Source organism: Octodon degus, unplaced genomic scaffold (assembly GCF_000260255.1).
Source record: "Octodon degus isolate 3935 unplaced genomic scaffold, OctDeg1.0 scaffold00016, whole genome shotgun sequence".
In the NCBI taxonomy this organism is placed as follows: Eukaryota; Metazoa; Chordata; class Mammalia; order Rodentia; family Octodontidae; genus Octodon; species Octodon degus.
The window spans coordinates 17,586,775-17,601,774 of NW_004524592.1; the positions used below are offsets into that span (position 1 = coordinate 17,586,775).

Below are 15,000 nucleotides of genomic sequence, written 5' to 3' on the forward strand. Positions count from 1 at the left end.
AAGAAAGAAAGAAAGAAAGAAGAAAGAAAGAAAGAAAGAAAGAAAGAAAGAAAGAAAGAAAGAAAGAAAGAAAGAAAGAAAGAAAGAAAGAAAGAAAGACTGGGATTCTTAAGCTTGTGCGCCTGGTTCATTTCACTTACAATTATGATCTCAAGGTACGCCCATTTGCCTTCAAATGACACAAGTTTATCCTTTTTTATGGCTGAGTACTTCTCTATTTTGTATAAATACACTTTCTTTATCCAATCATCTGTTGATACACATATCAGCCTCTCTCAAGATTTAGCTATGAGGCGTTGTGCTGCTATCAACATGAGCTTGCATGGATCATGCGATGTGATGTTTTTAATTTTTTCTGCTGAGTTTCACAGCAGTGAGCCCTTTACTTTGCCGATGCCTCAACTTCAGCAAACAGACTGGAATAATTCTTTCTCAAGCCACCTTATCTTAGAATAACAATGGAAAGTGGGATGACTGTTGGAGTCACTCATCAGAATAAGTGCTCAGTCATCAGTGAAGTTGTTCCTGGCTGGGGGCTAACATAAAACAAAGTCATTGCACACAATTTACAAGTGATTTCAGTGCAAGTTTGGGTCCAGTTGGCCTGAATTGTTTAATAGCTGATGGACTTCTAAAAAAGGGAAATGGTTAACTTCAATGGAGCTATGTCATTTAACATCAATATGGGCAAGAAAATACAGACATTTCTGACATCCTAGTTCCGATCTCAGAAATTAAGCACAGCCTCACAATATCTGCTCTCCATCATGGTCAGAACTATTCCAAAACTTTCTGAGGTGCCCCTGAAATTCAGCAGTCCCATCAGGTGGGACAGCAGACAGATATTTTCTCTTGAGATCTCCCTTAGGGAGAAAATTGACATTGGCTGTACTAGAACATTTTTTGAAATTATAGTTCTATGGAACAAAAAGTCAGGCAAATAGTAGGGGGAAAAATCCTAATAGACCTACCTAATACTAAATTTTATTGTGACATTTCCTTCCTCCCTGGAATAAAAGCAATTGTCATCTACTTAGGGCTTTATGGTTTACAAAGTTTACTTCATTCTTCGATTTGATCTTCTCAAAAGTTTCCAAGAGGTGGGTAGGGCTATACTGACAACATAGAGAAGCATTTAAAAAATGCAAACACCAGCTTACCTCCCCTCCCAGGATATTCAACCTCAGCATCTTCAGATTTTTACACCCAAAATGTCACCTTCACCTATGAGCCCATCCTTGGTGACCCTACCTAAAATTACATATCATCATCTTACCTAAACTTACAACTCATTGCTTTTGCTTTTCCTTTTGAGCACTTAACTACTGTAAAACACAATGTGTTTTCCTTTTATGACATTTTATTCATTCCTCTCCCCCACCATAAACTTTGAAGAGCAAGGGGTTTTGCTTGTTCATGGCTACATCTCCAACAGTAGGAAAAAGCGTCCAGGACATAACCAGTGTTCAGGAAGTGGTTTTCATTATTTTTATTAGCACACATTTGCAGTGTACCACTTCCCATTCCTTGTGTGGAGCTGTCTGCACACATGGAACACATCTAGCTCCTTTTCTCATTTCTTTTTTTTTTTTTTTTTTTTTTGTGGTACTGGGGATTGAACTCAGGACCCTGCACTTGCCAGGCAAGTGCTTATTCTACTGAGCTATCTCCCCAGCCCTTATAAATAGTTTTCTTTTTCTTTTTTTTTTGCATAAGATTTTTATTTATTTATTTATTTTTTGCGGAATCAGGAATTGAACTCTGATCCTTGCATTTGCCAGTCAAGCGCTTATCCTACTGAGCCATCTCCCCGGCCCTCTCCTTTTCTCATTTCTTCCCCACCTCTCCCTCCCACTTCCTGCCATCTCTTGGTCCCCTTCCCATCTAACAAAGATTTACCTCTTGGTTTCCTATTATCTGTCTTTTATCACTAGCCTTTATGTCCATCAAAGGACGGATGGATAGAGAAAACGGATTGCTCCATTACACACCATGGAGCACTACTCCGCTGTACAGAAGAACCAGCTTTCTGTAGCATTCACCGGAAATGGATGCCCCTTGAGGCCATAATGTTAACTGAAATAAATCAGACGCACTGGCTTAAGTATTGCATGGTTTCTCACTATGAGAAACCCAAAGTGTAAATAAAGAGCATAATGCGTGATTTTTAAGTGACTAAATTCAGATTTTTCTGTGTACCTGTTCTTCCTCTCTGAAGTGTTGTTTTGTTCCAAGGAGCTGCAGTTGTCCTTGTCACTTGAGCTCCCTTTGAGAGGCACTACGCTGCAGCCCAGCACCATTTAGCACAGAACCCACAGGTACTGTGTGTGGCATCCGCACCAGCCAAGATAGCCTTGGCTTTTCTGAAAACTAAGCTGAGATGTGGAAAAAATCAAATAACATTTCTAAATCACAAGCCTCGATCGAGTGAGGTGGAAGCAGAACACTTTTTGACTTCCTTCCCAGCACATTTTCAAAAGAAATTATTCCATCTAGTAAAAGTTACCTCCTGCACACCAAACTTACTGCATTCATGTTTTCAAATAAAACATAAAATAGCTTTCTGCTTCTTCACTGTTTACCAGGGACCACTTTTTCACATCAGTCTTTTCAATGATAGCCACTAACAGTCCCTATGAAATGAGCTGTGTTGTTAGCCTGCCACCATTCAAATCTGATGTAGGGAGAAGTTCACGAAATGGAACCAGGTTCCAGAGCCTGAGGCAGAGCTGGGGCTTGCACAAGGCTCTTGCAGTCAAGTCCCTGAGTGTCACACTCTATTCCTGGCTCCTGGGCTTTGTTCTCTCTCCTCTTCCCCCTTTGGAGGTCCTCAGGCAGAGGCCCACTTACCTTAACCCTAGGACCTAGAGCTCTGTTGCTGGGTGATTCGTGGGAGAACAGGCCCATCTTGAGCTCCCAGAAGCGCCTGAAGTGACCCCACCAAGGACCTAACTGTACAATAGGGAAGGAGTGCCAAACTCAAAGAACACAGGCCCCTCCAAATTCCTTCTCCTATAAAAGATTCTTTTCATTGGGATTTAAGAGAGGAAAAAAAAATCCCCTCCACTCCCTGGGCTTTTCAACAGTTCACATCACTGCAGCTCACATCCCAGGAATTCAGCACAAACAGCTGTCTGAGTGCAGGGCAAAGAGCCAGAGAACACACTCCCTGCCATTAGTACTTATTAATTAATGCCACTGCGCCTAACTACAGGACACGACTGTCTGCCTAAAGGAGTCAAAAGGAAAAAAGTCATTTAAGTTCTGTATTTCCCTAACCCAGAACAACAGTCTGATTTTATATCCCTGCCCTCTAAATAAATTGCTATATTATTCCCTCTGTTTTTCAAATAAAATCATGAAGATCCTTTCTTCTTGTTATAGGATACAGGCCAGGAAGTTTTATACTAAAAATCACTTCATAAGCAAATGTGTAAAAACTTTTTGGGCTTGGGATCAAAAAAATATAAGCCAAAAAACTAACAATAAAAGATGGTAAAAATAGGAAATCCCTTCATATAAACTTCATAAGTCACAAATAATGTCTTCGCAGCTGATATCAATCTAATTATAAAAGTCTAACCTATTACCCAGGCTTGTAAATCATAATAAGACCTGAGATTTTTTTTAAGATTTCAAAAATTTATTGATTCAATAGTACTGATCACAGAAAAAAAAATTAAGAATCCTGATTAAGTATATTCCACTGTCCAGGCAATGGTTATTTTAAAAATATTATTTAGTATTGTCTTGACCATGATTAAAAGAGGACATCATCTCATGACCTCCCAGAGGGTAAAAGTGTCGCAGCTCAGGTGCAACTCCTTAGAGTCCTATCTTGGTCCTCCTCCTGTGTCTCCTCTTGGAGTTGTACCTGTCTTCATACGAACCCACTGAGGAATGGGGTGATTCCACTTTTGCTTCTTGGCCAGGAATCATTTGATTCTGAAAGTCTTGTGAAAGACATGGTGAGGGTATTTATTTGGTACAGAGCCTCGCTACGCAGCTTGGACTTGCAGTGATGCTCCTGTCTCAGCCTCCCCAGCATGGAGATTACAGGTGTGCACCACCACACCTGGTTTCAGGGGCTGGCTGGGCGTGCCCGAGTTCCAGGGCTGGCACAGCATTCAATACCAGGGATCGAACCCGGGTCCTTGAGCTTGCCAGACAGAATCTCACTTTGTAGCCTAGGCTGGCCTTAAACTCAGGACAATCCTCTGCCTTAGCATCCTAGGTGCTAGAATAACAGGCATGTACCACTACATTTGGCTTTCTACCAAGGATTTTAGGAAAGTATCTAACTCTGAACACATACAGAGAGAGAGAGAGAGAGAGAGAGAGAGAGAGAGAGAGAGAGAGAGAGAGGGAGAGCACTTGATCCCTAAAACATAATGAGAACCCAAAATCACATTTTAGGATTGGGGAGATAGCTCAGCAGCTTAAGTGTCTGCCTAGCAAGCATAAGGTCCTGAGTTCAAACCCCAGTACCAAAAAAAAAAAAAAAAACCATTCTGGGAAGTCCTGAAATGCTGCTGCATGGCATTATAGTATTCTAATATACAAATGGAATTTTTATGCCCAAAATAATTGTTCATCCATGTTCAAAAAGTATATACCTCTTATTTATTTATTTTCAAGACTGAATCCACTCTTTCAAAGAAAAATTTTAAAACATTATGAAGAAAAATTATTTCATTTGCTCAGTTGTCAAAAATAAGCACAACGCTTTTCTGGAATACTTTGTGTGTTTCATTTTGTGGAGGATTACCTGAGCAACTCTCCATGAAAGAAGAGCGACTGTCTCCATTTTGGCTGAGCCTGACCCTATTTCCTTGTATTGATATGTACAGAGCTGGCTAGGACTTCTGTTTATCCTTTCAATTGGTCTTAAGCAGTGTATACTGGTCTAGCCAAGGTGCTGAGAGTAGTCTTTGAAGGTGGCATGTGTGTTTCCCTGATAACCCACACCTGCTGCTCTTTAAAGTGAGCTGGATCAAAACAGGACAAAGAGCCAGTGCTCTGCGCTGTCTGCTGGGCTCAAGCCTCGAGATAGAGGCTATAACTTCCTGTGGCTTGAAAGATTACACATTGAGCCAAAGCACCAGACCCCCAAAACATTAGATATTATCTCAACAGCATAATGCAAATTACTTTCTCTGCATATCCTCTCTGCATATCACAGAGGTAAATGCAGGCCTACTTCCTAGCTCAGCCCACAGTACTCACCTACTTCCCACAATTCTCAGTCATTCATCCTCAAGTCACTCCTCCTTCATGACTGAATAAAACCTGGGTTTGGCCCTGGGTTGAGGCCTTTGTTCTGGATAACCATCACCATGGCTGGACTTGGGACCCCTTGGCTCCCCATAACTATACATATGCTTTAGTGTCTTTATTTTTGCTGTGGATTGTGCCAAGAATGATAGATTGGAATTAACTTGGTGGGATTCCAATAACCTATCTTTGGGATGACAAATACTGGCTTCTTGGACCGAGAGGAGAACCTGGAGGGGATTCCTACATTATTTTACTTTATTTTTATACTCAAAAGCAAATAACAGGGCTGGTGAGATGGCTCAGTGGTCTAAAGCACCTACTTAGAACAAGCTCAGCAAAGCGCAGGGACCGCGGTTCAATCCCCCAGCACCACATGCCAGCCAGTCCCGCCCCCTGGTGGGCTGAGCTGGCCACACACACACACACACACACACACAAATAAATAAAATTTAAAAAAAAAAAAAGCAACTAACACTAACTGAAATCATCTTTCTAGAAAAAAACTACCTTTTATATTCATGGGGCAAACTTTAAATATAAAATGTGTGCTCACAACTTTATTTACGTGGTAGAAAAGCACACTGCCTATTTCACACTGTGTGTAGTAGCAGAGAATTTATAAGTACTTTTACTTCAATATACTGAGCAGTACAAATTATTTTAATGGTATGTGTTTGAAAAACTTGCAGCAGATTATTAACTACCCTTTTTATACACAAAACCTGTCTATCCATACATGTACATACATGTATCTTGAAAAATTAGTGGACACATGCCTCTAATTGTTACCTTAAGTGAAAGTCTTTGAAATCCTAGCATAAATGCTCAAGGAAAAAAAATAGCTGTTTATTTGTTGCATCCAACTATTTAATTTGGAAAGAGGCCAAATATTTTAAGAGCTTCAACTTCACTTTAGATGTATGTATTAATTTACATAAAAACAATAATAGATGATGGCAGAATTAACAAAGGAAGTGGACACTGCTGGGAGGCTCGGCAACCCTTCACAATGAGTGGGCTTCTCTAGGTTTTCCTCTCCCCAGACACTAGAGAAAGAGGAAAGAACAGCCACCCTCATCATCCGCCCTCAGGGAAGGAAGATCTTAGGTGACACAGTTGCCTCCCAAGGCTGAAATACAGGCAGGACAACTGGAGACCCATAGTCCAGTGGGAGGTTCTGAGGACAGAAGGGAACCATACTTCTGCCAGATTTGGCAGATTCCTTGCAGTTTTTCTTTCAATTTGTCTGACCACGACCCTAAAAACTCACCTCTCACACCATACTGGGCTAACTGCAGGGGAAGCTAACCCTCCAAGTAAACTCTAAATTTGGAATTGATGCACTGTCAAACAGTAAAGAAGGAATTAATTTATCTCCCTTTCACATCAGTTCTTCTTTTAAGAGAGTGTCACTTACTCCCGTGACATTGATTCTTAACACAATGGTTCCTTGGAGATTAGGCTTCCAAGTGAAATCATGCATTTTAATTGTGAGCAGGTGTTTTGATGGATGTTGAAGACTAATATCTTGCAAAGCCTGGCCCTCACTATGAGATACACTTAATTTCAAATTTCCTCCCAGTCACAAGCACTAGCCTTGTAAAATGACTTCCTGTCAAGTGGCCTGTTCTTTGTATCATTAATTTCAGCCAGTTGCCTGAAGCTACAGAACATGGTCTTGTCAGTCTGAACACAGAGACATTGAAAGTGATGACTAAAGCTCTTTAAAAATCTAATGCATTGAACATTTCACCTTGCTATTTCCCAGGGAAATATAATTGAGAACTACAATGAATTCCCACTGCTTTTGCTGTTCATAAGGCTTTGAACTTTTTCTTTTTGCATTCCATTAAGTCCACATAAGACAGAAGGTCTCAGCAGCCCTTTGCTCTTATGCCCACCATATCCAATTACTCTGAAAATGAATGTTTTCAATATCAGAAGACCAAGTTTTATGGATCATTTGATACTGAAATAAAGGTAGGGAGGAAAAGCTTTTCCAGGCAATTCCTATGGACCCCACAGCACTTCACACCACCAGCACAAAGTATCCAGTTATCAGGAACTTGCACAAAAACTGCATGCTGCAAATTCAGCCTTCACTGGCCAAGTGTGCCAATTCATTTCCAAGTGCACTCAAAACAATTGATGCATTAAAAGTCTATGCAAAAAAAAAAAAGTCTATGCAAAAAATCTACATGACAATGAAAGATGCAAATCCAGTGCTTGGACAGAGTCCCAATAACTTGGGTTCCTCCAAGATTTATAGTTACAGCATGGATCAGAAGAGGTAGCTGACTAGATTACAGTCTGTATAACATGTGCACTAGGGCTCATTTCTACAAGGCTGGTATAGTTTCTCTCACTTATGACAGGGCAGGCAAGAGGTGTGCAGAGCTTTCTCATGGATGACTCTTGGCACTCCACATGAGGTTTTCAGGGATTCACCTTTCTTTTAATTAAAAGGTTCTTTTGGTTTGTTTTTGCAGAGTTTACAATGTTACTACAAAACAGAAAAGTAACCGCATCTGAGTCCAAACATTCAAAACATGGAAAATTAAGATAAGAAGTATACAAAATAATTTCAATATTTACCCAAATAAAACAGGAAAATAAAGCCCGGTGTAAAGGTTAAAGATTAGCAACAAAGTCTTTTGACACACAGAGGGACCACAGAACTTGCAGAAATTGCCAGTCCTGGTGGCACACTCCTGTACTTCCAGCACTGGGAATCTGAGGCAGGAGGACCACCAGGAGTTCCAGGCCAGCTGGCTATACAGTGAGTTCAAGGTCAGCCTGCACTGTATCACAGGACTCCATCTCAAAAGCAAAGAAACAAACAAACAAAAAGAACCCTTCAGAAGTGCTATGGTATGAGCCTCAGGTTTACTTGCTTAGAGATGAGGGGACAGGAAGGAAGATTGTGGTGACTCTCAACTGCTGGACAGGGGTGTGCAGACAGGGTCCCCAAGCACTGCACATGGCTATAAAGAAAACCATTGAAAGCACTCACATTCCTCAGCCCTTCCTCAGCTGTCAGGGAAGATAGGAGCAGCAGAAGCAATCTCTCTGCACCTCTGTGCCCTCACAGCCTCCCCTCACCTCTCAGGTGGAACATGTGGTTGGTCTCAAAAGCTCAGATCCACTCCCTGCACACATCCCCACCTCAGAGCCATCTGTGCACTGTATACCTTCCTCCTGTTTTAGGGGAGTCAGCCAGGCTCTTGTCACAGAAAGGGGAGAGAGGTACGGATGGCACGATCAGTGACAGGGCAGAGGCTGCAGCCCAGGGACAACTAAGGACAGCATCAGTGGAGCAGAAGAGGCAGCAGGAGTGCAGCACCACAGCCAAAAGTACAGGACAGCTTCATGCTCCACTCGATCTATGACAGAGAGAGAGAGAGAGAGAGAGAGAGAGAGAGAGAGAGAGAGAGAGAGAGAGAGAGAACAATCTGCACAACTTGCACCATGAGAGAGTCTAAGCCCTGCACACCAAGACCTTCAGAGCTCTCCAAACCTCCCATCCTCTGTCCCCAGGGATGGGAAACTCACCATCTGTGAAGGAACCAGGGAAAGCAAAGCTACGTGCAGAGAACTTTCTCTCATGATTCTATTTAATTATTCTACATCTTTTTCCTGTAACAGTTTGCGCATGGATAGCACCAGTGGTGACGTTACAAATCTCTCTCTTCTGAATCATTTTCTGGCATCCTAGGGTGTGCAAAGGGTTAATCGTCACATCTCCTAGATTTAGTGACCCTCGAGGAAACATAGGAACAAAAATTTATGAAAGTACAAAGACACAGTGGGGCAAAGAAAACACATGCAACTGAGAATTCAAAGTTGGTAAAGATTTTATGATACATCTAAATTCCCTTTGTTAGACTAGGAGTGGTGGCACACACCTATAATCCCAGCATTTGGGAGGCTGAAACTAGGAGGATCACTATGTGTCTGATCTATGTAATGAGACCCTGCAGACCCTGTACTAAATACATCAAATAACTAAATAAATAAAATCCCCTTTGCTAACTGGTACCCTACAAAACAATAATCACTAGCTCACACAGTTTGCATAGAAAACAAAATAGGTTTCAGTGTCACCTAAAGACCTATGGATTTGTCATTATTCTTTAACCAAAGGAAGGGAACAAAACTACAGGTAACAAAAAGAAAAGAAGTTCACAACACTAAAAGCTTGAATGGAACATATCCAAAGGATCCAAAATAACTTCAATATTTAAAGCATATTAAAACACAGCAGTAAGTTCTGCAATTCTGAATTTCAATAGGTTCTTAGGTGACGTAGAGATTTAGCTCCTGACCTTGTCAATGTTTAGAGAGAATGTTTGGGTGGGAAAAAAGTGTTTCAACGTCATAATGAGAACACACTGGGCCCGGGGAGATGGCTCAGTGGAATAAGCACTTGCCTGGCAAGTGCAAGAGCCTGGGTTCAATCCTCGGTTCTGAAAAAAAAAAAAAAAAAAAAAAAAAGAGAGAGAGAGAACACATGGAGACAGCTTTAAAGCAGTTTAAATATATAAAGCTGTCTTTGAAGAAAACACATTTGTGGAATTTTTTTGTTTTTTTCTTTTTTGTTCACAGATACATTTTATAGCTCTTGAGCAATTGGAGATATACATAATATTTACAGTAAGATGTTAAAAATAGTTTACTCTGGATGTTTTTTACCTACCTGCTTTATGCTTTCTAGACTACCTGCACTTTAAATAAATGTGAAATACTACAGTAATGATAAAAATGGGGGAATTTTCACCATGGGAAGGAGATAAAGGGACACACTAATAGTATTTTTTGATTCTCCGAGTGTTCTGCTGTAAGAGAGAAACGTAAGATAATACTTTTCCCTTCAAATTATCAGTGTGCAATGATTGATGGCCTGAACTTTGTGAAGCACCGCAAGAGTCTGGTGGCAATGACCTTAAATGAGGCAGAGCCGGCGCAATCAAACTACCGAGGCTGTCGGTTACGCACTCGCTGCGTACACGCACCTCGCTGTGGGCAGTGCTCGGTTCCTTTCCAAAGTATGGAATTCCAGCCTTATGCTTGATAGGATCACTTTAAAATACCCTGAGATAAACAATGTCTTTCACTTATGAATTCTAACCGATTCTAGGGAAATTTTAAAGTCCTAGCAACACTGTTGCCATAGCAACGCAACCTGATTGGCTATTCTTAGCAACCAGTCACAACTCACGCCCACAGAGTCCCCCTCACTTATTCCAAGAAGAATAATGTTGACATCCCAATTTCTAAAATACATAGATCTCAGGGGTAGACACCGATGGATGAGGAGCCCGTGAGGAGGCCACCTGGTGTGTTCACAAACTGTTTCTGGGCCTTGAACATGTCATACATAAAACCAGTAAACAGATAGTAGAATGTGCTCACACGGCAGCCTTTGTCTGGCCCGTGAAGTATCTACAAGTAAGGGCAGAATCACTCTGAATTTCATATTGTGGTAACTCACGTTTTACATGCTGCTTAAATCATATGCTCCTTTGGACAGAATTAACAGAGATAGAGATAAAATTACATGTCTGCAACAACGATTCAACATACTGATGCTAATGTTTACATCAGAACTGGGTCTCTCTCACAGCCACAGGCGCTGGCCACAGAGGAGCAGTATTAAAGATGAGACCCTGCAGCAGAGATGGGCCCTCGGGGTTGCAGTTTAAGCCAGAACCTCCCTAGGACAGATTCCTGTGCAGGAGGGGCCTGCCCAGCTCCAGACAGGACACACTTCAGCCCAGATTCTGGAGTGAATCCAGGGAGATCCTGCTCAGGAAGGTTAGGTAATGGCTGGACCAGGCCTAGGAGGCCTCAAAACATATGGAACACCCCAGGAATCTGTGAACATGGTCCCGTCATTAAATAAAGGATGCCTTTCTCTAAGCCCAGGTCTTAAACCTCTCCCTCCTGGCAAATGGATGTGTTTCAGTTGAAGGAACTGTAATCCAATTCATCTATGTATGCCATTTCCATTACAAGTAGAAGGGAGAAGAAGAAAGGAATTAAAACAATCTGAACTAAAACAAGCACATTTCTGTTGTTGTTGCCCTTAAAAATTACTAAATTTGAGCTATGGATATGATACCATGACAATAATTACCTTTTGCTAAACTAAAGAACTAGTAGGTCCTTTTGGGAGGTCATTAGTTTTTATAAATTACTTTAAAACATCAAGTCTACTCAAGAAATCTATACCAAAAATGTTCAAATGTAACAACTGAACATTAAGGATTACAAAATATGCTACCTAAAGATGTGTCACTTTGGCATAAGGATTAGTTTGAGCTAAAATATTAAAAAGCAGCAGGTGGGGGGAGATAGTTCAGTGGTTTAAGTGCCTGCCTGGCAAGCACAAGGACCCCGGTTTGATCCCCAGTACCACATGACATGCCACTGTGCTGGCCACCAAAACCAGGTATGATGGTATACATCTATAATCACAGCACTAGGGAGGCTGAGATAGGAGGATCACTATGAGTCTGAGCTGTGTAGTGAGACCCTGTACCAAATAAATAAATAAATAAATAAATGATTTTATATTTAAAAATAATAATAATAAATATTAAAAAGTAGCAGGTGAGCCAGTCCTGGTGGGGCTACTCTGGAGGTTGAGGCAGGACAATCTTTTGAACCTACAAGTTCAAGGTCAGCCTGGACAACACAGTGAGACTCCTACCTCAAAATAGATTTGAGATTTAGCAGTGAGATGACTCTTAAAAAGCAAATGGACAGAGGGTTTTGTGATTTGTCCTTTTTTTCTTCCTAGCAGCAGCAGAGTAAACTCCTGCATATGGTATCTCCCTCTACCAGTAGAAAAGCAACATGTTTATCACCAGAGACAGAGTCTAGGCCCAGAAAAATCTGCACACAGTACTTTGGTAAGAGGCAGGTATGGTGGTGCATGCCTACAACCTCAGCACTCTGGGAGGAAGGAGGACAGCAAGTTAGAGCCCAGCCTGGAAAGCTTGCCAACTTTGGCAAGAGCAAGGACCCAGGTTCGATATCCAGTACCATATCTATGCTGGCCCCACCACAGGCCCACCAAGCCAGCCAGCAAAATCCCCTCCTGGGGAGGATGAAACAGGAAGATCACTACAAGTCCAAGCCATGTAGTGAGGCCCTATGCCAAATACATAAATTTTAAAAATTAACTAATTTAATTAGATTTTTTAAAAATGAGCTGGGGATGTAGCTGAGCATGAGGACCCTAGATTCAGTCTCCAATACCACAAAACACACAAATAACCCTGACAACACTCACTTAAGCTCCTTGGTTTTTTGTTTTGGTTTTGTTGGGGAGGGTTTGGTGGAACGGGGGATTGAACTCAGGCCCTTGCACTTGTCAGGGAAGCGTTTATTCCACTGAACCATCTCCCTGGCCCTTAAGTTCCTTGTTACTTCTCCATAATGAAATCATATGCCAAGCCCGTCTTATCAAGTTTTTAAGACCTTGCTACTCTTTGTCCAGTTCTCTATCTGAACATTAAACCCTTGGAGCCTTCATTTAGTTATGAGGACCCCAAGTCATGAAAAAATTTACATGAACTGGATTTGTGTGTTTTTCTTCTTGTGGCAGTTTAATTCTCAGCTGGGATTACAGTTGTGTACCTCCACACTTCCGCTTCATTATGATGTTTATGTCATGATGTACTCTTCCACACTCCCTTGACATGTAATCTCAAAATGTAAAATGTGCAGAAAATCATGAGTTTATGGAAGGGCCAGGAAGATAGCTCAGTAGAATAAGTGCCTGCCTGGCAAGCACAGGGTCCTGAGTTCAATCCCTGGTACAGAAGAAGAGAAGGAGAAGGAGAAGAAGTAGTTTATGGGCAACTTACTTGGCAGCAGAACTCGCTGGATGCCCTCGCACAATTGGTGGGAGCACACTGCCGTCTTTGTCTCCACAGCCCAGTGAAGTGTATTTCACCACAGAAATAGCAGTGTGTGTACACCAGGGTGCTGCCCCAGACAGTGCTAAAACTGTTACCATTTTGTTTTTTGTTTTGCTTTGGTTTTGGGGGGGAAACAAATATTTAAGGATACATGGCTCTTCAGAGAATGGCTACAAAGGCCTTTGGAAACTAAGAACACAACCATGCAGCACACATCTAAACTAGTTTCTCACCACAACTACACTGTACACTATGACCTTTTTCTCTCCAAAATAACCCTCATCTCACACAAAAATAGTGGCCATAGTGAAACCAAAAATCTAGCTTTGTGGCCAAAAGACAGTAATCTTGGGTTAATTGGTAAGAGTAGAGAACTCAGAGCCCCTCGCTATGGTGTTTTGGCCTTCTTATTCTCGGTCTTCTGGCCTCTCTTCCTCAGCCCATCCATGTTAGCTCTCAGCAGGTTGGAATAGGCCATCAGAAGCTTATTCACTTCTGTAGAGCTCACCACAGTGCTGATCTTCTTTTTCCCATCCATAGCTCTCAGCAGACGTTTGTTATCTGTAGGCTTAAAGGCCTCCAAATAAGGGTTAACAACCTAAGTTTGCAGACCATAATTAGAGAAAAAGGAGGGCCCCAAGGAAAGCCAACATTTTGGCCCTAGCCTTCCAAGGTCAATTAAGACTCAGGACATATGAGAACTTGTACTGTAACGTCATGTAACTCGGTAGTGTCCAAAATTTTCTTATCAAGGAGATTATGGGGCCAAAGAGAAAAGTGATCAATGATGTAGAGTGTGCCTAAGGAGAGTCACATGGAGAGAAAACATTCTCTCAGGCTTTCACAGAGAGCACATTGGCCAAGCAATGGCCATGACTCATCCACATGGCTGACACTGACAAAGGTTCTACAATCTGAGGTACAGGATCTCAGGATAAATCCTGAGGGGATTTCACTGACCTTATCAGATCTAAAAGCTACAACTCTTGTTGCATAGGTCTTGCTTTACCTTGGTCTTAACCATTTAGCAGAAAAGTATAAAAACAAAATATAAGAAGTAAAGCCATGCTGTTATGTTGAGCTGTAGGGGACTCAGGTCAACAATTTCTGACATTACCAGTCAAGTGGAAGACTCAATATTATTATGGACTACTGGACTCTTTTAGAATATTTTGCCGAGTTAACACACCTATAATATTCAAATAACAGAACTTAACAAAAAAAAGGGGATACAGATGAATGTCCATTTTGTATCTGTGTATTCAAAGTGGTTAGGATAGATATATAGTTACATCTCTTAATGAATAGAGGGATTTGTTCTAATAGTGTTTGTAAATAGGATATCATGTCCGCATCTTGTACAGCAATTAACCACTAGGAAGAATGTATGCAATATGTTAATTATTGAAACTGTCCTAGCAATTTGATTTGAAACAGTCTCATTGCTATTTGTTTCTCAATAATATTATGGAAAAATAAATAAGTAAAATAATAATAATAAAGTCCTCCAAACAGCCCTTCTTTGAGATGGATCTAGTTCATCCATAATATTTCTTCAGGGTGATGCACATGCTGCCCGACATCCGGCCCTTCTGGAAGAGGCTGGTCAGCTCAGCCAGGAACTTCTGGCTCTCCAATAGCACCACCTTGACTGAAAGTGTTACCTTTTGCAATTTTTTTAATCTTGTTTTCAAAGCTCAAAAGTTCTGAATTTCAAAATAAATATTATAATACTGGGGCCGGGGAGATGGCTCAGTGGAATAAGCACTTCCCTGGCAAGCCCAAGGCCCTGAGT

The 15,000-nt window shown here is 41.3% G+C and overlaps 1 pseudogene; it reads right to left on the reverse strand.

Annotated features, from left to right (window-relative positions):
- Positions 1-13,593: 13,593 nt before the first annotated feature.
- LOC105741573 overlaps positions 13,594-15,000 on the reverse strand; it is a 58,341-nt pseudogene continuing 56,934 nt past the window's right edge.